This window comes from Lagopus muta, chromosome 1 (assembly GCF_023343835.1).
Source record: "Lagopus muta isolate bLagMut1 chromosome 1, bLagMut1 primary, whole genome shotgun sequence".
In the NCBI taxonomy this organism is placed as follows: Eukaryota; Metazoa; Chordata; class Aves; order Galliformes; family Phasianidae; genus Lagopus; species Lagopus muta.
The window spans coordinates 50,507,891-50,529,184 of NC_064433.1; the positions used below are offsets into that span (position 1 = coordinate 50,507,891).

The following is a 21,294-nucleotide window of genomic DNA, read 5'->3' on the forward strand; positions in this document are numbered from 1 at the left end:
ATTATTTAGAAGGAAAGATGTTAATATAGTGATTAGAGACATAGCAGTGAGCAGTGATAGGTCATCAGTGATGTCAGGGCAAGAACTAGAGCTATCTCTGGAATTCCTGGCGTATTCTTTAGTGGGGAAGCAAGTAAGTCTGTTAGCCAGTCCCGGAAGGTACTTGATCTGGCCCTGCCAAGGTTGTGTTTGTCCTGCATCTGAGCTGCTGGGCTTGCAGGCTCCTGCCTTTGGATGGCTACACAGCCTGCTTGGGACACACTTCTGTGCAGCATGCATTGGCAGTGACAGAAGCTGTGTGTCTCAGTAAAGGGAGATACTCCAGAAATGACTCTGCAACCAGCACTACAAAACCCTTTTTGTCCTTCCTGCACCTGGGGTAAGAGAGTTTCCATACCATCACTGTCCTTCTTGAGGCACCTCACTTTCTGTCTGTCTTCCACCAGCACAAGGAGAGTGTGAGTGAAGGTGCCTTCACTCCTGGCTGTTGTAACAGGCAGGCAGGATTTGTCCTCCCCCCTCCCTGCCCCATAAACAGCAGGCGCTGTATATTCCCAGGCAGAACACTGCTTCTGGAGGACATCTAGCACAACTAACTCATCATGACAACCAGCAGCAACTTGAGGCTGCATTCACAGAGCTGTTTGTAGAATCACCCCAGCCCTTCAGCACAAGATGTACAAGTGCAGTAAGCCCTGCCACCATAGCAAAAGCTACCTGAGGGCTTTCAATTGAATAGACCTCACCTATGGCTCCCATCTTCCTATTGAGACCGACTAGCAGAGATTCAAAGTCCTCTCACTCACATGATTAGCAGTGTTCATAGTTATCATTCTTCCAGGGTCTGTCCTGTGCATGGAACTGTATCTTCAGTTGAAGAGAGTTGAGTGGAGATTGGAGCCCAAGTTCACCTTTAATAAAAGAGGGGAGATTTAAACTGGTTAAAAGGAAGGAATTTTTTATTACAGGGGTGGTGAGACATCAGAACAGGTCACCCAGAGAGGTGGTGGCTGCTCCATCCTGGAGACATCTAAGGTCAGGCTGGAGGGGCTCTGAGTACCCTAATCTAGCTCTGGGGGTGTGCTGTTTATTGCAAGGGAGTTGGACCAGACATTTTAGGGTCCCTTCCAATTCAAATGATTCTATGTTTCTATGGTTATGATTCCTGCAAATCCATGTGGATGCCAGCATAATTTGTATTACCTGCACCATGGTGGCCTGTTATATTCTAATAACACATGAAAGGATGAGCAGGGGCAGATTTTTCATGGGGAGCTGCCTTTGGACACCACTATTTTTGCTTCGTCTTTGGAGTTGGTGAGCCTGGTTGTGTTGCAGAGTGACATGCATGAGGAAAACAGCCACTGAGCTGGAGGACCCAAGAGGCTGTATCATGATGTAGTCAACAAAGTGAGCTGCTTGTTGTTGCTTTGAAGTAATCATATGACAGTTCGATGCTTTATTTAAAGCACTGGGTACAACTTCCTTAGTCTTCTTTCCCAAGCACTTCGAGGCCAACCAATGTATTAATAAATTAGAGGGATTAAAATAAACAGTGCTTTGAAAATCATTAGGCATCCCAAATGCCTGGAAACAAACAGCAGTTGAAATAAAAATATAAAATGCAAATAGGCTAAGAATTGGGCCATAAAATGTTGTAGCCTAGACCTGGGGTAGCTTTGGGAATGAAAAATGTGCTTATTGCCTGGATTCTCTGGGTTGGGACAGAAGTAACACTGTGGTACAGTGAACAGGGAACGGTGCCTGCCCCTGTTCCAACAGTGGTATAGAGCCAGCCCCACCAGTGCCTTTACTGGCTTCAGAATACGGTTGTGGGGAGATGAGACCATGAGCACCAGCCACAGGGCTGGAGCTGAGGCAAGATCTGAAGGCTGCAGACTGGAGACCATCTGGGTGAGCAGCTGTCCTAGGCAGATCCTTCTGCTACTCTTGGTCCTGACCCTCACCCTCCAGGCACTGCATACCCAATTCTCTCCTGCTCACAGCTCACTGCTTTCCCCACTCCAAGTCCTGCTCCTCCTTCCCTCTCTGGAGATCCAGGGGCTGACACAGCCAATTTGCACAGCATCCATTTCATTTTCTCTCAGTGCTACCAAACTGGTCTCCCAAGTGCTCAGTGGCCACATCAGCAAAGACGCTGCCAGGACCATGAGAGAACATGTTCCCTAGTCAACTTTCTTCTTTCTGAATCCTTCATTGCTGTGACCTGCCTTTTGTTGTCAGCCAGTTCAGAGACACACCATAATGGCACTGTCCCAGAGACATCTTGTGGAGTATGATCAGTAGATGAGAGTGTGGCTGGTGACCTGATGGTTTGGGTGGTGTTTATAGCAGGGCTACCTGAAGCAGAGACGTTTGGGAACTGCATTAGGGTAACACACACCTTCAGCGTGTTTAAAAACTGGTGAAGTCCTGCTTAAGAAGTGAAAGCAATCAATCTTGATCATGAGGCATTGGCACAGGCTGCCCAGGGAGGTGGTGGAGTCACTGCCCTTGGAGGTGTTCCAGAACTGCATAGATGTGGCACTGAGGGCTGTGGTTATTGGGCAGCATTGGTGGTAGGTGGATGGTCAGACTGGATGATCTTGGTGGTCTTTTCCAACTTTAACAATTCTATGATTCTATGTGGCTGTAGGATGATTTTAGACCAGAGAAGCACAAAAGAATCACAACTGGCCAGTGCTCCCAGCCCAGCAGGGAAGGCGGATATCCTGTTTTCCAGGCAGTTGTTAGAGATCCTGTGTTCATGCAGGAGGTATTCACCACCTGCTGACTGAGCATCCTGTCGGCACTTGGAGAAGATCGTGTACTACTGAGGAGAAGGAGGAGGGGGGCATCCATGAGAAGCCTGCCTGATTCAGGAATTGCCCGGACCATCTTGAGTTCCTCTTGCGTGACAGACTTATCAAGCATCACTGGCCAGAGAAAAAGCCATCAGACAAAAGGAGAAAGCTGGCCTAGGAAAAGGTAGAGCATGGCTGATAATTGAATATCTTTCCTGCCTGGCCGGCATGCTGTGAGTGGAAGGCATTGTGAGGCCAAGTGCCTGCCACTGCCAAGGGACTTTTCCCCTCTATGCAGCCACTGGGATTTCTAATCCAGGCTGGGTAGGACAATGCTGTCATGTTAGTAATGGTATAACTCTCTTAGCAGTCTACCGGTGTGACAGAGCCACAAAGAGAACAGTGTAGGCTGAATATGCACTCATGCTTGCTAAGCCTGTAATCCCAGCTTTGATTCTCTCTCCCTCCCTTTTGATTTTTTTTTTCTTTATAATAATCAGTTCAAACTTATTAAGAGTGATTCACTAGTTGTCTGTTTATCTTTCCTCAGTGTGGCATCCAATTTGGATTGTACAGAGGAGGAAGGTGGGGGAGAAGGAAGAAATGAGAGAGGAAAGGGGAGCCTGGAGGGTGTCCTTGTTTCCGCTCTCCATGGAAACTAAGGCTGCTATATTTCTGTGAACCTGAAAATTCTTGCTGTTATTTCAACCCATGGTCAGAAGAGATTGGTGATCAGCCCCGTCCCCCTGTTTGATTTAGAATTTCTGTGGCTTTCTTACTGAAGGTTCAGCAGTTGTTGGCGTCTGATAGGAAGCGTTTGGTGGTCTGTGGGATGGAAGGAGGCCAGGCACATGAGTTCCCATGACCTTTCTAGACTATGCTGCGACTGATGCATTCACATGAGACAAGGCAGTGATGGGGCTAAGCCCCTCCAAAGCTGTATCTGGTAATTTCACCTGAGACTATGTCTGCACTTCCAGAAGGCTGATCCCTTAGCAGATCCCAGCAGACCCCAGGATGTTCTCCAACCCAGGCAGCTGCAAAGACCTGTTCTTGGCCCAATTCCAGTACATCTTTCTCTGCATCCAAACCCTTTCGACTTTGTATGCTTAGAAATCTGAGAGTCTCTTCTCAGAAGTCGCTTGGGCAGGGCAGTAGGACTCACAGCTGGGCCACGCGAGGCAAGTAGAGAGAATTGCTGGATATTCACGTGAAGTCTTCTGCTGTCTTTGCCATGGGCATTCGCTGGCCAGTCACATCTCTGCCAGCCACAACACAGGTGCTTCTCTGGAGCCTCCTCCCTTCTTGTCTCCAGGGATTGGCACAGCTCTGCCCTTTTGCTCTGTGCTGCTGGCAGCTGTGCTTTTGGCCGGGTGACACTGAACACTGTAGACATGGAGCAGGTCACTTGGAATAAGCATTTAAGTGTTGGTTAGTGCATGGGAGGATAGTGAACAGGAGAAGGCAGAAAGGTCAGATAAACTACAGGCCTACAGGACAAACTACAGGACAATTGTGGAGGAGCACTGAAGGACTAGCCTTTTCCTTAATCTCATCTAAATATCATGTACCTATGGCTCACTGGGGCAAAACTGTCCTGAGACCCAGACAGCTGTGTCCAGGTGACACAGCCCCATACGTGCTGAGGCAGCTCAGTATGGAGGAGGCAGCTCCCAATGGATCTGTGTGTCAAGGCATCCCTCTCTAAAGGGATGAGTGATGGTCAAAGCATGATGCAGTGCAAGACCAATGAAGTACTGCTCATCTTTCAAGCTGTGTTCTTCTGCTGTTCTCTGTGTGCCTCTTCTCAGTTCTTACTCTTTCTCATGTGCTCATATCACCTCTCTTTCCCTCACATTTGTGCTTCATGCACGGTTCAGTGAAAATAATCCATACATAACCCTCCATTCTCTTTTTTCTTTCTCACTCATTCTTTCTTCCCGTCTCTCACCAGCTCTCTGTTGCTCTCTCTGCCAATTTATTCTTCTCTTTCCTCCCACACTCTGTCCTCGTTTAATCAATCTTAGCATAGGCCTGTTTTCCACCAGAGTTGCTGTTTCATGCTTACTCTCATGGAGGGAGGGTGGGCAGATATGTGGTTAAGGTTCCAGGTAGGGGATGGAGAGCTAGGCCACGACTTCTTGGTGATGGGCATGGCTGAGTCATGTCTCTCAGTCCATGGTTTGTCTCCCTCTTTCCAACACAGCAATATAGAAGCTATAATCGAGTCTACTGCACCTAGAGGTTGTAGGACAGAGGTCTGTGAAGCTTCTGAAAGTGAGCTAGAGCTCTTTGGATAGAAAGCTGGTTTGCCTTTGGTGTCCAACTAAGCCCAGATACCTGTGCCCAGACTGACACATTGAAAGCCCATTTTCTGCCCTTCCCATTGTCCTATTTAAAAATTTTGCACCATCCTGCTTGTGATGAGAAGTTTCTCCAGGGGAAATGACTGACACGAGTCAGTCATGGTGTATTCTGTGGTGATCCAGGTCTTTATTCCCTGAGCATCCCCGGAGAATAAAGAAAACTCTTGTTCCTATGGATGCTACCATTGCCAACCAATGACACCAACTCTATTCCCTTCCAACTCCTTTTTACTCCTTTTCTTGTTCTGCCTATGGCTTCCTTTGCAGTTTTTTAGTTTTTTTTTTTTTTTTTTTTTTTCAGTGTGCTATTCCCCATTCCCTCTGGGAGCACAACACCAGGGCCTGCCTTGCTTGCTGGCTGTGGAGGGCTGGCCTGAAGGTGCCAGATGCTCGCACCTCCTCGGTTCTCCTGGGCAGAAGTTGCCATGGGAGACAGGGAGAAAAGAAAAGTGCCTTCCCCAGCTAGAAGCCTTCTATTGAGTGGAGAACACCCCCTTCTTGTGTTCCTTCCTCCCCCAGCCCCCCTTCAGAGAGTGCTCTGCAGAAAGCTGCCTTTGAAGCCCCTTAATTAGTGTCCTGCGTGTCCTGAACGGAGCCCTTCATTACCACCAGCACGAGGCACAAATTGGCATGTGTTTCAGGTTTGGGCTCAGCGCCAGTATTTTGTTCCACTCCCCTCCCTCAAAACCTCTCCAGCTCCCCTCCTCTTTGACACACACGCATGCACACACTCACACTCTCACAGAAAAAAATACATATACATGCCAAATATGCCAAAAAAGAGACACCCTGCCATTCCAGCATCCCAGATTTGTGGGGAAAAAGAACAGAAACAAATGGAAAAGGTCACCACTCTCCTGCCTCTTCTTGGCTTGCTTTTGCTCTCCTGGCCCTCCAGCATATGCAACTGCAGGTTGGGGGTCATTATCAGCCCCAGAGTATCTCTCACAGCCTGTGGATGTGCTCCAAGGGTGCTAATTAGTGAGAGAAGGGCTGATTAGGTTAGAAATTAAGTGCTTATTTTCTCTCTCTCGCTCTCCCTTTTTGTTTTCTTTTTTTTTTTTTTCTTTTTTTTTTTTTTTGGTGTGTGTGTATGTGTAAAAAATAATGGAAACAGATGGAGCCTCAGGAATGATGGGGGAAAAGGCAGCCAGGAGTCAACTGATGCCCACTTCACCCCTCCACACATGGGCTGTGGGTACCCAGTTGTTTTGCAAGCTCGCAGCCCTCCTGTAGCACATATAACAACACTACACATGCCCTGTGGCTGTCTGATCCTCTTTGGGACTGAGGAGATCCTCCTTACTCTCCAAGCTCATCCCTAACCCCTTTGTATTTTTCTGTTGGTTTTTATTTTATTTTATTTTATTTTATTTTATTTTATTTTATTTTATTTGCATGTTTTGTTTTGCTTTTTCACCTCAGTGTATTTCAAGCAGCAGTATTTACGTTGTGGACATCATTATGTTTCACTGCCTTCCCTTGTCTTCGTAATATTTTAGACCCCATGTTCATTGACCCCCCTAGAGGCATTCTACCTCAGAGGATCTCATATAAAGCTCTTCTGTGCCTCCAGCTCTCCAGCAACCAGCTCAGAGGTGGTGAGGGACCACAGATAAATAATTTTCCACATGATCAGAAGGAGATCTCTAAGGCCAGTGTTTTGGATGCACTGGACACTGAACCATTATCCAAAGGCCACAGGTTTCAGTTGGGAACAGTCAGGTTCCGTCAGGCTGGAGGGAAGAGAATGAAGGAAGCAATATTTAATACTGCTCCACAGCTTCCTTTCTGGGGTAGTAAATGTGCTGTCAGACCCACAAGATGGTGCCATCACAGCGGTTGGTGCTATCTGCAGTAGACCCATGTATGTGACTCAAGGCCTTACTCCAATGCTGGGAGTGGAGTTCATCTCTCCTAGCTAGAGACATCACTGATAAGACAAAGCTGAGTTTGTTTTTGTGGTGAAGAATATTTGCTCAGCACCCAGTGCTGCTTGTGACCCCTTAGCATCACAGCTAAGGTGTGTGGATCAAAAGGTAGAGGAAAGCCTCTTACTGATGCAAGTTGATAGGCCCAAGACTGTTGTGCTTCAGAGCCCTACTAGAAAGTGTGTGATGCACAGGGGCTTTGTAACTACAAAACAAGAAATCTGAGTTCTTGGAAGAGCAGCCAGAAGACCCCCATGTATGTGTGGTGGAAGGAGAGCACATGGGTATGTGCTCACATTCCTTGGGCTGTGTGCCATGAGTATGAGTGCAGGCACGACTGTTTTGGTGCTACACAAGGGGAGGGCGTTTTCGTCTGAGTACAATTCAGGCCCCATTCTCTTTCCATCTTGATGGTGCTTTTTTGCCATGTGGCTCCAGCAAGCAGCCGAACAAACAAACAAACACATGGGAACCCAAACTCCCTATTACCACCACATTGCAGATGCAGCCTAGTTTGGCCTGTATTTCTCCTGTTGCCACAGCAACGGTAAGCCAGGGAGTAAATCAAAATATCCTCTCCGGTGCTCAACACCCCCATATGGCAAAATAATAGTGACAGTGTGGAAAACCTGTTCTTCCTCCCTTGCCTCTTCTCTCCAACCTCATTTCAGCCAAGCCACTCCAGAGACTCGTCGCAGAGCCCTAAGGAGATGATAAGCCTCCTCTATGGGGAGTGAGTGAACACCACCTTTGCTGTGACCAGTATTCACCCTTACTCCTTTCCTTTGTTGCAGTTTCTCTCACAGGGGTTGTTTAGGTCTGATCAGTGTTTGTGATCTCAGCTCAGCTGGCTTTTAACAAGATGAGTCCCCTCAGTTCCACTAGAGACAGAACAGCATCCAAACTGGGCTTAGCAACCTTCTTGCTTCAGCAAACTCTGCTTACAGCTGGGAGAGACAGATCCTTTAGAGAGGAGCAAAGCAATCAAAGCACATTTAGGACCAGGACTCCTGTCCAGCTGAGCTCAGAAATATGCTCTCTGGGACAACTGCCAAAAGGTCTCCACCAGCTATGCTTTGTGCTGGCCTTGGGCACTTCCAAAGTCAGTGATGTGCTTAGAAGAGAGATCTGTCTGCCTGGAAAGAGGAGTCTTTGGGAAGCGAGGAAGGTCTGCTGCCCCTGGAATGGGTGTGGGGCAGCCTCATGGAAGCAGGGAGAAGCCAGACTTGCATTTACTTCAGCAGCATTGCTTATGGACATCCTAGATCTGGATGCTATTACAGCCCTGGAGGATGACCTGCATCCCCTTTTCTGCCAGCAGGCGATTGTGCTGGATCCATCACTTCTGCCTCCCCCAGATCTGGCCGCCAGCAGCTTCATTAGGAATCTCAGTGTGTTCTTTGGTTGGATTTCCCCTGAGAATCCGATTTTAAGGCATCCCAGTGATTGCTAATGTGTAAATACAGTGTGCTTCAGCATGGCGATGTGATTGCCCGAGTGGATTGGAGCTGTTAACTCTTCAGCATCTAAAGGGCCTCCCTACCTCTCTCTGTTCTGATAACCACTGTCTTGAACAAGGAGATGGCTAGTGGGAGCTTACAGCCCTGAGTGGATGCATGGAACCAGGAGTCCCCTCCTTTTGCTGCGGAGGGGAGGAGAAGAGTGGCCCTGGAGTAGGCAAAAAGGGACATTTGATGATTAAATGCTGGAGCACAGCAGCAGTGTAAAAATATACATATATCACAAGCTTTAATTAACACAAGCAAAGGGAAAAGCAGGAGAAAAAAAGCCACTTTTTAAAGGTTTCATAGAGACTATAAACTGGCAGTGGAGAAAAAAAAAAGTAATACATGCAAATTAATGGCATAAATTTAAGGTTACTTAACTTCACAAATGTTAACAAGCTCATAAAAAAAAAAAGTTATTCTTTCCCAGTTTCCTGTTGCTGTTTGTTTAATTCTCTCCCTTTTTTTTTTGTTTCCCCCGTTGAGAAGATTATATTTTCAGTATTCCTCCTAAATTAATTCTGGCTCTCTGTCTTCCTTCTCCCTCCCTCCTTCATCTCTGTCTCTCTCACAGTGTCTGCCTCCGTCTGTTTGCCTTCCTTTCCTGCCTATCTATCATATTCTTAATGTCCCCATCATCATAGTATCTAGCCTTGGATACAATACCCTCTCATTTCTCTTCCTTTCTTCTTCCCTGGCTCTTACACCCCCCCTCTTCTCCCCTGCTCACAATCCTCTCCCCTTTTCTCCTATTTTTTTAATTTTTTTCTACAGCAGTCAGTATAACTCCAGCCCTGTAATGCTACACGCAGCACCGCCAATTTCCAAACATGCATTGTTCCCTGCCTCTGGCAGACAAAAGAAGGCAAGGAGCAAATTAAGCAGTCTCTGGTTGAACTGCTCATTTATCAGCCACCCGAATGGCTGCCTGCTGCTGCGGGCTGGGGAGTTATCGACATAGGTGAGGGTGCGTGGGCAGGCTGTGTCAGAACGCCGCGGTCCCGCTTTGAAACAGCTGTCTCTGTTCCCCCTGCACCGTCCCCTTTGTGGATAACAAAGGGCATGGCTGCTCCTTGCTGAGCCCAGGAAGTCACAAGCCCCCGAGGTCATGGTGTCTCTGCGTCCCGCTTTGCTTACAGATAAAACCAAGTTTCAGAAACCCGGGCGTTTGCCTGTTTAGCTTCGCCTAAACTCGTTTCTCTGGAAAGAGGACATGTGCCTTTTGTTCTGCGTCTTTTAAAACCACCAAGGACACCCCAAGATGCATTATCCGTGACGTAACTTGTCCTATCCACGATGCTACAGCACTCTGTTCTCAGGCTCTTGTTTTCATTGCTTGAAGGGAGTTGGTTTTTTTCTTTTTATTTTTCTTTTCTTTTTTTTTTTGATGGTTAAAAAAAAAAAATCTCATTTTGACTTATGGTCCAGACTGAGTCATAGGAAGACATCATTAAAAAAAAAAAAAAAAGAGGGGGTGGATATCATCATTTTTGGCCACAAGCCATCCCTGGAGCTTTCAAAGTAGCCTGTGAACGTTGCTGCCGGCTCTGTGTCAGTACCACAGACAGCAGCCCTGGCCAATCGCTGCTCTCCTCAATGGCCCATTCGGCATTTTGAAATACTGGAGAGCAGATGAGGAAGTCAGCCTTTTATTCGGCACGGCAATCTTGGGAAAAGGGAGATGAAATTACAAGCTGGAGTCCCTGGGCAGCAGGGAAAACAAGAAAATCCAATCAAGGAAAAAAAAAAAAAAAAAGAGAAAAAAAAAAAAAAGGAAAAAAATCTCAGTTTCTCGAAGTGAGAGGAAGGATGTCAGTGGGTGGGTAACAAAGAGGCGAGGGAAAGGAAGAACAGAAGGAGAATCTGTTATGTTTGGAAGATGTGGGAATCATCAACACAGATGTTGCAGAAGAAAGCGATTGAGAAGCTGAATGGGACTTGCAGAGGTTCATTGTTGGGTACATGCTTTAAGGACATCACTAAATGGAAATCTGGATGTGGGAGCGAGAAATAACCATGCGGGATCCCCAGGCAGCATCAGTTTCTGTCCAGACTGACATCACAGGCTTTTCCATTGAACAAAATCACTGCTTTTCCTGGGTAGGAAATGAGTCAGGGTAACTTCAGATCTTAGCGTTTGGCCTATGCAGATTAAGAGTAGTAGTAAGGAATAAATAAAACATGGCATACTCAAGGGTGACTAAGGGCTGGAAGAGAAGCAGAGAACAGTGTGAGGGAAGGAAAAAGGACTATGGTGAATGGTGAGGGGGGGCTCCAGATGAATTGCTTACTAGGGATGTCTGATGAAGCCTTTTGAGAGACATTTAGGGGGATACGGCTTCATGCCTGGTCACAGAGCATGCATTTACTGGGATAAAGGACAAGGCATTCCCATGCCCATGGTAACTGAGTGATAGTGCTTTTTTTTTCTTCCTTTCTTTTTCTTTTTCTTCTATCCTTCCAGCTTGTATACAGTCTGGAACAAAGTGTGTTTCTCACTGAGCATACTGACAGCACCTAGCAAACCAGATGCCCAGTACCAATTGCAGACTCCATACACTCTGCTACTACTGATCAGCACTGAAAGAGGCAGAGCAGTGAATGAGGTGAAAAAAGAAAAAGATTGAAATCTGGACTGAGTAAGAACAAAGGAAAGGGTGGGATGCTTTGAAAATCAAATTGTCCCCTACTTTTGATTGCTTCATACCTTGTTTTAGCTTTGGCCTACATAACTAAAATGAAGAATGACAAGGTGCCAGCAGAGACAGGTATTTTTTGGGTTATTTGCATGGATCATCCATTTGTTGCATGGCTGCTGTAGGAAATGCAACACCACGAGCCGACATATATAATTGTAGAGGGGGGGGGATGAATAAACGTGTTTCAAAGAACAAGGAGAATTTTAAATGTCAGCAAGGGGGTATATGACTCACTCATTGGGAAAATACTATTATTGGATACATAAGTAGGACTGTACAAAGCACTAAGAGGAGAGATGCTACTAGAAAAAAAGGAGAATTAATAAGTATAGGTAGCATTTAGATAAGTGACAGTGAATGAATGAGGAGATGCAACACCAGCCAACACAGGGCCTAGAGTGAAAGCAAAGGGAGAATGCAGGATAAGAGTGGTGAAGAATGAAAAGAAAGCGATCATGGAAGACAAGGAGGAACCCCCAGCACAAATATTTTCAAGAGTGTTTAATTATAATAATCAGTGCCAATGGTTGAAATGAACAATGAAGGGTAAAGGAATTTTGCATGAGTCCAAGCAAGGTACTGAGAATAATTGACTTATGCCCCTACTACCTTCACTGGCAATGTTGCAGGTTTCTTGAATCCGGAACACATCTAACTTGAAACTTATAGATTGCCTAATGCAGGGCACCATCCCAAAAGGCCTATCCCATAGGTTTAACTAGTCATTCCAGCAGTCTGAAATGCTACCTGCTAGCATGTCCTCCTAAGCAGAGACCAAGAAGTGCATCCACTTGGTTGGTTCTATGTGGTTTGCATCAGAGGCAAAGAGAATGGCAGTCCTGGAGGAGGAGATCTCAAGAGGCTTGGGTCCAGCTGGGAGCAGCGCCAATTGTATTACTGATTGTGAAACCCCAAATTTCCAGTGAGCTGCTTTTCTGGCTGGATTGAGTTGATGGAGTCTGTAGAGAGACAGATGTAGGTGGATAATGGTGAGAGGGGGTGGTGAGTAGCATAGCTACTGCCTCAGTGAGAGGGAAAGATGCCATGTAAGTACTGCCAGTTCCCATTCAGTGAGCAAGTGGTGAGTCAGGGGCAGATACTGACTCAGCAAGAAGGCGGCAGGCTGGGTTGGTGGCTAGAGCACCCTGGCTGGCTCAGCACACACCACTTGGCCACGCTGCTGCACTCAGCTCCCCATGGGAAAGGTGCTCCCACTTCTTTGTTTGTCCCCTGCCTGTGAAATCCCAGTGGCTGGGGCTTTGGAGAAGGCCTCTTTGCCATGGTTTGTGGTGGGATGAAGCAAAGAACATTTTTTCCTTGTGTGTTTGCTTGGCAATGATGCCTCTCTACAAGGGGTTATAGTAAGAGGGGAAGAATAAAAATAATTGATGGAGGTAGAGAGAGCCCTTCAGCCTGCCCCATCCCAAAGAAATCATTCGTGTAGGCAGGAAGTTGGTGAAAGGTGGGAGGAGGGAGAGAGAAAAGAAAGAAAGGAAAAAAGAAATGAGGTAGAAACGAGTGTGAGAGAGAAAATATTTGAGAGATGAAAAGAAATTACCATACGGCAGGATCCTGTTATTCAACCTAATTTTCAAAGGACCGCAGCTGTCGCACTGAGATAATCTGTTAATTATAACAGTCATTGTGTTTTGGCAATGGAAGAAAAAAAAAAAACATTCTAAACAAGGCAAGGTAGTGGAGAACAGGGAGGGAAGGCGTGGCTGTGTCAAAATGCATGTCAGATGTTAGCTTGAAATATAGGTGGGTGAGCTGGCCAGGAAGAGGGTCTCTCCCAGTGGGGCTGAGGATGGAGGGGAGAAGGAAGCAGCCATGTGGAAATGTAACATCCTGCCTAGTGTGGTGCTATTAGCTCTAGGCATGCACTGACCAGAGGAAGAGCTAGAGGTTCTGCATAGTCCATTAGCACGTGCTGCCACAGCTTATTGCTCTTGGGTTATCAGAAAGATTCTCCATGTCCTCCCACACCTTTTCTTCTGCTTCTGCTTCATGTCAGAAGAGAGGAGAGAGGTGTCACTGCTGGTGAGGGAACTTCTATCAGACCTTTGTTCAGGGGGAGGGTGGCCGGATGCTGAAAGCATATTGAAGGATGCTAGAATGCCTATTACCAGCAAGAATCTGCTGGTGTGGAGGTATTCACTGGATGTCTGGCTGCTAGTGCAACCTGTGAAGTGATTTCAGCCAGCCCAGGACTTTTGTGATACCTTATGCTCTGAGCCTCTTCCTAACTTCCAGGTTTGTTGGGGACATATTTAGTATTCAGAAATACCAGGCAGTTGTTTGACTTGAGTGGGGGCATCTCTCAAATTACTTGTGGGCCAACCATTCACAGCCAGCCCAGTGAAAACCAAGAGCTGCTTTTCTGTGATAGAGGGCAGAAGAGTCAGCACAGGACAGCAGAGGAGCCATGGTGACCCTGAGGGGGTAGAGGGTCTTCACAAGAACATGACATGCAGCTGTGAATTTCTCCTGGCCTCATGCAGGACATGCTGCCCTCCCCTGCAGCCATGACTGGTACATGCCAATGCTCGTAGCTTGCTCCCTACAGCAGGCAGCCTCTCATGTACACAGGCACAGCACCCTGCTCCCTGCAGGGATTCACATCAGGACACAAATGCAAGATCTGTGCTTCCCTCATTTCCCACAGCACTTCTTGCATCCACACACACTCACAACCACAGCCATCTCCTGTTATCCACACACACCCACAGACATCCCACACTCCTGCCCCACTCCCTGCAGCGTTTCACGCACAGCCAGCACTCCCACCCCATTTTTGATTCAGGCAAACACATGCACATGCACAGGCACTCCTGAGCAGCACTTTCCCCGGATTCCTATCACAATTCCTCCCCCCAGGAGTGAACACTCACTCTGCTTCATAGTGAGATTGCCCCTACCTTCTCCCTCCTGGCTTGCACACCCACCTGAGCACCTGCAGCAATTCCTCCACATGCAGCCCACCTTCACTTGCAGCTTGGCGCCAACACTGCTACCCCATCCTTTGCAGTGACTCATGCACACACACATGGATGCACATGCACACACACGCAGATGCACACGCAGAGCCCACCTTGCTGCTGCCCTCCCCATGGTGGGTCTCCACGGACGGAGACCCACCATGGAGCCCACGCTCCCTCCCTATAGCCAGAAGGAATTATTCCTCTGCCCTGCCACTGCCAATGTCTGAGCTCATTGGATGACAACAAGGAAAGTGATGTTTCCCAGGCCCTTCTTTCCCCTGAGGCGAGAGCGATGAAGGCGGCTTTATCACTGCTAATATTTTTATGGGACCTGTAATCTCCTCACACCCTCTTCTTCTTGGAGAATGCTGTTCCCCAAGCCTAACCCCCCTGCACACGCTTTCGCAAGTTGTTGCTGTTGGCTGTCTGGGTGGTGCTGGCTCAATGCAAATACCCCTTAATCTTCAATAATCATATTAATATAAAAGGTAACCATCTCACTTTGGAAAAACAAAAGTGGCTCTCCGGCCTGCCAGGGAAGCCATGGCATATGAAAGACCTTTCTGTCAGTGTTTATTGCTTTAAAATGATTTACGTTTCTAAAGCTCTCTCTTTCCTTTCATGCTTCTGAGCTGCTTCATTTTCCTCCCCTGAGCTTTCCCATTCTCTCTTTCTTGCTGCCTAACAAATTAGGCATCTAATCGCAGTTGGGGAGGCACGATGGGAGGGCGGGGGGGATGGGAGGGGTATCTACAGCACTGTGCTGTTTTGTTCATGGTTAGACTTTGAGCTGTTCAGCCTTGCAAAGATTTGGATTCAGTGTCTGTGGATTTGCTTGAGCTTGGGTGCATGAGTATGATGGATGTAGCTCTAGGTCACCTCAACTCTTCTCATATCCCAGACAGGACAAGGATCAGCAGGGATGGACAGCATGGCCTGGGCAGTCCCGTGCCAATCCTTTGTGATAGGACTAGGGGAAATGGTTTCAAAATAGACAAGGGGAGATTTAGATTGGAAATAAGGAAAAATCTTTTTACAGCAAGGGTGGTGAGGCACTGGCACAGGCTGCCCAGAAAGCTGGTGGCTGCCCCATCCCTGTAGACATCCAATGTCAGGATGGAAGGGCTTTGAGAACCCTGATCTAGCTGTAGGTGTCCCTGTTCATTGCAAGGGGGTTGGACTAGATGAAGATTAAAGGTCCCTTCCAACTCAAATGATTCTATGATTCCTTGTGCAAGACACTGTTGGCCCCAGCTGGTGTTTGAGCTCTGCGAGCTCCCTTGCAGCATTTCCCTGTGAGAAGCAGCTGAGATGGTGTGTTGGTTTCATAGGCTTCCTCACCACATTGTCCTTCTGGTGTGCCAGAGCTTTGGGCTTCCTTGCATCATGGGGACAGCTGGAGTCTGGGTACTTTCTCTCTGCTCATGACTTTCAGAGCAGCAGAGCTGTGGATTTGTATGGTGAAATGAACCAGTCCAGAGTCGAACCCCATGATTTCTATTGCAGCAGAGCTCTGCCAAAACTCACAGAGCCTCTGGCACTGAGCAGCCAACATTCAGCAGGACTCATTGATAGCAATCCAGACCATGTAAGGGATGAAGGCTTTGACTGCTCAGTGACATGAAAACAGCTTTTACTATATGAGATTCCATGGTGGTTCTGTAGATAGTTGATTGTTGTTTTTTTTTTCTTTGTTCTTTTTACGCTTTTGCCTAAAGCAGCTTGTCTGTCCTTTAGACTTTTTGAGCCTAGAGGGCAAATTTCAAACAAATGTGATGAAGATCTCGGAGATGCTGAGAACTCTCTGTTTTTATGTATTTTTATTTTTTATTCTTTTGCGGAAATAGGGATAAAATGGATAAAAGAGAAAGCTTTTCTTCCTTTCTCTTCATAGGTCATATCAGATTGGGCTTTGGGCAACCTGGTCCACTGTAAGGTGCAGTGGGAACTGTATGATCTTTATGGGGCCTCCAACCCATACCATTCTATGATTCTATGATTCTATAAGTAATAAAGAAACCTTCAAAGACCCCATTAAAAAAAGAGTTCTGCATGAGCTCAACCCTTAGTGGGCATCAGAAAAGCCAGAATGGAGGACATTTTCTCTCTCCCTGTTTTTCTCTTATGCAAGTGGCTTCCACATCACAAATCCTCAGGTATCGGGTTTTCTGTTGTCACTTCTTTTTGTCTCAATCATCTTGGGGTTTCTTAGATGCCACTGGGCACAGCCACAGCTTCTTTACTGTGCAACATGATGTTAACATGATGTTAAATGGGAGCATCCCCAGAGGCAGTGGGGTGAGAGAGAAGGGGCTGCTGTTGGGTAGTGGCACACCCATGCTGCGTGTTTCTTCCATGGCACTGTACTTTCACCAAAGCCAAGGGCAAAAGCAAGGACTATCTCTGGCCATCCTGGTGGGAAGATGGAAGCACAGATATCTGAAGCAGCCAGAGATGCCAAAAGAGCATCATGTATCACAGCAATTATCAAGCAGGCATGGATTGTACTAACCCCCAGTTCCAAGCCCCACTGGGAAAGGCAGCTCCCCTTTTTCTGGAAAGCTGTTAGAGAAATCTTGGAAGGACTTTGAAGCCAAGACAGCTAAGCATTTTAATGGTGGTGTTTGCACCCTGAGGCCTCCTGGCAGCATGCTGAGCTGGGAGGAGTGCAGATTCCCAGCCTCAGCACAAAGTAGAAGAAAGCAGCAGGAGCCTTGGCCTGGTTTCGGGGTGTCCCCAGAGGAGCCAAGAGTGTTTGACGGTTTTTTAATGCATGCATTTCTAATGTAAGGCTCTTAGCACCGTTTAAGGAATGGTAGAACTAAGTGCTGGCTTTTTCAATGCACTGGGCCCCAGGAGGACAAAGCTGACAAGGTCAAGATCGCAGGCCCAAACTGCTGCTGTATGTGCCTTCTCTGGTTGTGTTTTCATGCTTTGCCCCCTAGATCTTGTATCCTCCCTCAGCCATGGTCCATCTACCTCCCAAACCCTCATGTGACCTCCATTCCCTACATGGAATTATAGAATTATAGAATCATATAATGGCTTAGGTTGGAAGGGACATTAAAGATCAATGAGCCCCAGGCCCCTGCTGTAGGTAGGACTGCCAACTACCAACTCAGGCTGCCCAGGGCCCCATTGAACCGGGCCTTGAGCACCTCCAGGGATGGGGCACCCACAGCTTCTCTGGGCAGCCTGTGCCATGTGAGGCGAGGCACTGGAACAGCCTGCCCAGAGAAGTTGTGGAAGCCCCATTCCTGGAGGCATTCAAGGCCAGGCCCACATCATTCCTGTCCATAATTTCAGTATTTGTGTTTGAATCCATCCTCATACCTGGCTATCTAACTAATGACTGTATTCTTGTGTGACCTGCTGTGCCACTTCAATCTCTGAATCAAAGGGCTGTTCATGGCTGTCAGGATACCTATATCCTGACTCAAATTCAGGACTTCCCCTACTATATTTTTCCCTACACCTCCCTGTCCTCTCCTCTTCTGAACAGATGAAACATTCTTGTGGCCTTCATCTGTTCCTCAAACACTCCAGAGCAATGGAACACCAATAACCACTGAGGCATCTATTGATAGAGCATAAACCAGAGATGAATCACTGGGAATTTTGAGCTGATGAGTTGACTTTGTGCCAGCCACGGGAGGGTGCAGCCATTCATGGGCACAACGCAACCCCTATTCCTTGATGCTCCCACATCCATGAGGTTTGACAGAAGCCAAGGCAAGCTGTAGGAGCTATCTAGTGTTACAATGAAAAGTTCTGGAACTTGACAGCCAGGTGAACCCAATAAACGGTGGTGGTATCCTTGCATCTACCTTATAAAACAGGTCCTGTGTCTCACTTTTTCATTTCACCTGTATATACAGCCTCCATCCAAGCAAGGCTCTCCACAACTCATGCCTACTCCTTCTTCAACTTATACCTAAGCTGTAGTTGCTTACCTCTGCTCTCCCTGCCCACCTCCATCCCAGTGATATCTTACTGTGTTGCCTGGGAAGCAAAGGATAGAAATAGCCAACTCTGCTGTCAGCACCTTTTGGGCCAGCAGTAAGGACATAGTGTTGCTTCCTTGTACTGCTGGTCTGTGACACTGTCTGATTGATGTTCATTTGGCTCTGAACAGCTGAGGGAGGGTATGATGCTGATCTTCTGTCCCTGGTCTTCCCTTTTTTATGTCAGGGAGCACTGAAGTCTTCATGAAAGGCAAAGCAGGGAGGGCTGTGGTGGAGTTGGAGACTGGCACATCTATGGCTTTGCTGAGACAGGGACTGATGGTCCTGATCTGAGATGAAATAGAGTTCTTGGCCACGAGCAGGTGTGGTGAGGTTGCAGTTTGGGCTGCCCCTGGGGCCATTTACATCAGTGAGACAGTGAGGATACAGGAGTTGTTGGGGGAAGAATGGAAGAGGTTTGCATATTTCTTGAATTACAGCCATCATGGGGACCCAAGGAAACCAATAAATCTGGCTTAAAGAATGATTTGGGCCCTTCTCTGGCCTCCAGCTGAAGCAAGGTTGCAGAGGTTGGAGGTGGATGGAAAGTAGATCTTCTCTGCATGGCCCCTGTGTTTTCAACACATACCAGGAATAAATATCTTCATTTCCTTCCACTGCCTAACCCAGCCACCTCTTTCCTTTCCAGGCTGCTAGAACATCTCCCCCTCCAAGCCCTCTTTGTGTTGCCTGAGCAGAATGAGGATGGGTCTCAGCAATTGGTGGGGCTGCTGAAGGGGAATGCATTCATGGTCCCAGTGTTGCTCTCTGTGGACCATGGACAAGCCACAGCAGACAATGACTACTTCAGCACAGCACTTCGAACAGCCTGTGCTGTTCCAGAAGGCAACAGAGGAAATGGGCTGAGGGAACAAGACAGGGTACTGGACTGATGGGAAAGCAGAGGTTTGTGGGTACCAATCTATGGAGAGCCAGATGTGCCTCCTCTCTGATGCATTTGGGGCAGCAGTATCAGGAAATGAATTCTCATTGGATTATAAGGCTGAGAAACAAAGCAACAGACTGCAAAAACCCCTGCCTTCTGCATCAGTGCTGGCTGATGCAAAGCAAAGGACATGAGGCAGGAGCTGGAGGCCATCATATGACAACCACAAATGACTCAAGTTTAGCAGTCTCAGCTGTGGGGTACAAAGATTTTATCTTTTCTTTCAGTCTAGCTGTTCTTCCCCCTCCTGTTCTCCATCTTGGCTTTCCTTTTTGGATTACTGAATATTTAAGTGTTTCTCCGTGACACTATCTCTGATCCCTTAATCCATCTGGCCTGGTAATTCCACAGACCCAAATCAGCTCAGATTTCTCCACAGACGTAAGCCTTGTTCCTCAAGGGTTCACTCCTCCTCCATTTATCTTCCTTCATTTTTCTTCTGCCCTCTGTGGCTCTATGCTAGAAATTGATTCAGCTTTTGCAGCAAAACCTTAAGTATTTTAAGTGAGCAACCTTCCCCCAAAATAAAACAGTTGAGAGGGAATCTTTATTCTTCACTAAGAACCTTTTATTTTCTTTTCTCTATTGTTTTGTTCCTGCTCCCCTCTCCTCCCTAGTTAAAAATAAAGCCCAGTGCCCACATTTTCTCTGCTGTATGAAATGATTTCCTCTGCACTGCCTGAGGGCACTCCTTCCAGGCTCCTTTTTCAGCACAGTGGGAGAAGGGCTGAAACCATGGCTGGAGGGAAGGTTTTACTCAAAGAGCTGGTGGATCCCCTGTCCCTAGAAACATCTAAGGTCAGGCTGGAGGGGCTCTGAGCACCCTGATTGAGCTGTAGGTGTCCCTGTTCATTGCAGTGGAGTTGGACCGGATGGCCGTTAAGTGCCCCTTCCCGCTCAAATGATTCTTTGATTCCAGGCTGCCCTTCCTAGTCAGGACCAAGAGCTTGCCCAGATCCCACATATACATTAGGACAAATGTCACTTTGCCCTTGATTCCTAGAAGGTGTTTGTTCCTGCAGCATTCATAGATAGGGTGGGCACAGCAGGAGGGTGGAGGCTGTATACCTTTCTTTGGTGGGTGGGGTGGATGAACGATGTCCTTTAACAATACTGCTGGCGTTGTTGGTGGGAGACTGGAGGCTAGTATTTGACATGCTGCTTACATCTAGCTCGTCTGCATGCTCCAGCTGGGCTGGCTCACCTCAACAGCCTTGTCCCTGCACCAAAAGACAGGAAAATTTTTTAGAGCACAAATGGTTACAAGTGCTTTGAATTATTTATCCCTCCTGCAGTAAGGAAGGGAGGAAACAAAAAAGTATTTTTTGTTTGTTTGTTTATTTGTTTTAATTTTGTTCTAGGGGTTGTATTCATTTTTATTGCTTCGTGCATTCCGTGTACATGATTTCCAGGCAGCTGAAAACCGTTGGCTTTAGCTGTGCTTGGTGCTTGCCTTTGTTTACACTAGGAGTTCTAAGCCAATTGCAATAGCAGCCGTATGTTTCCCAGCCTCCCTCCCCTTCCCCTTCTCCCTCCACTCCACTGCCTTCCCCCACGTCCCTGGCTGTGATTACATTGCATAACAGAGCCTGGGTACCCTTCTGCATACCCCTGATATAAGATTATACGTCGTGAGGGTTCCCTTCTCAAAGGCTTATCAGCGAGGCAGGAGGTCCCATTCCCCCCTTGTGAGCACCCCCTGCAACTCTATCTTTTCCCCATCTCCCTCTTCTCATGAAACCACATCCTCTAAATTCTTATTGCAAAGACCCCCTCCAACTGATGCCTCTTCTTGTCTCCTGTGTGCTTTCTTTTCCAGATTCCAGTGACAGATGGATCTCTCTCATGTGCACTTGCTCTTTCCCTCTCTGTATTTTTGTTTTCAACATGTTTGATCTGAAGCTCTGAAGCTTCTCAGAAGGAACCTGGGAGAAAAGAAAAAGGAGGAGGAACTGAAGGGAGTGTGAGCGACAGAGGAGGCAGCCTTGCCTATTCTTCCAAATCACACCGTGGAGGGGCGGGGGAAGACCCGAGGGGGGAGGGCTTGGGTTTATTTTG

At 47.3% G+C, this 21,294-nt stretch overlaps 1 long non-coding RNA gene across 1 annotated transcript in view; it reads left to right on the forward strand.

The window, feature by feature from the left end:
- The window catches only part of LOC125699794 (uncharacterized), a 45,567-nt gene extending 24,314 nt beyond the window's left edge, over positions 1-21,253 (forward strand). The window contains exon 3 of the long non-coding RNA XR_007379704.1: positions 21,056-21,253. This is a non-coding gene — a long non-coding RNA (uncharacterized LOC125699794). The remainder of the gene's footprint in view (positions 1-21,055) is intronic.
- Positions 21,254-21,294: the final 41 nt, after the last annotated feature.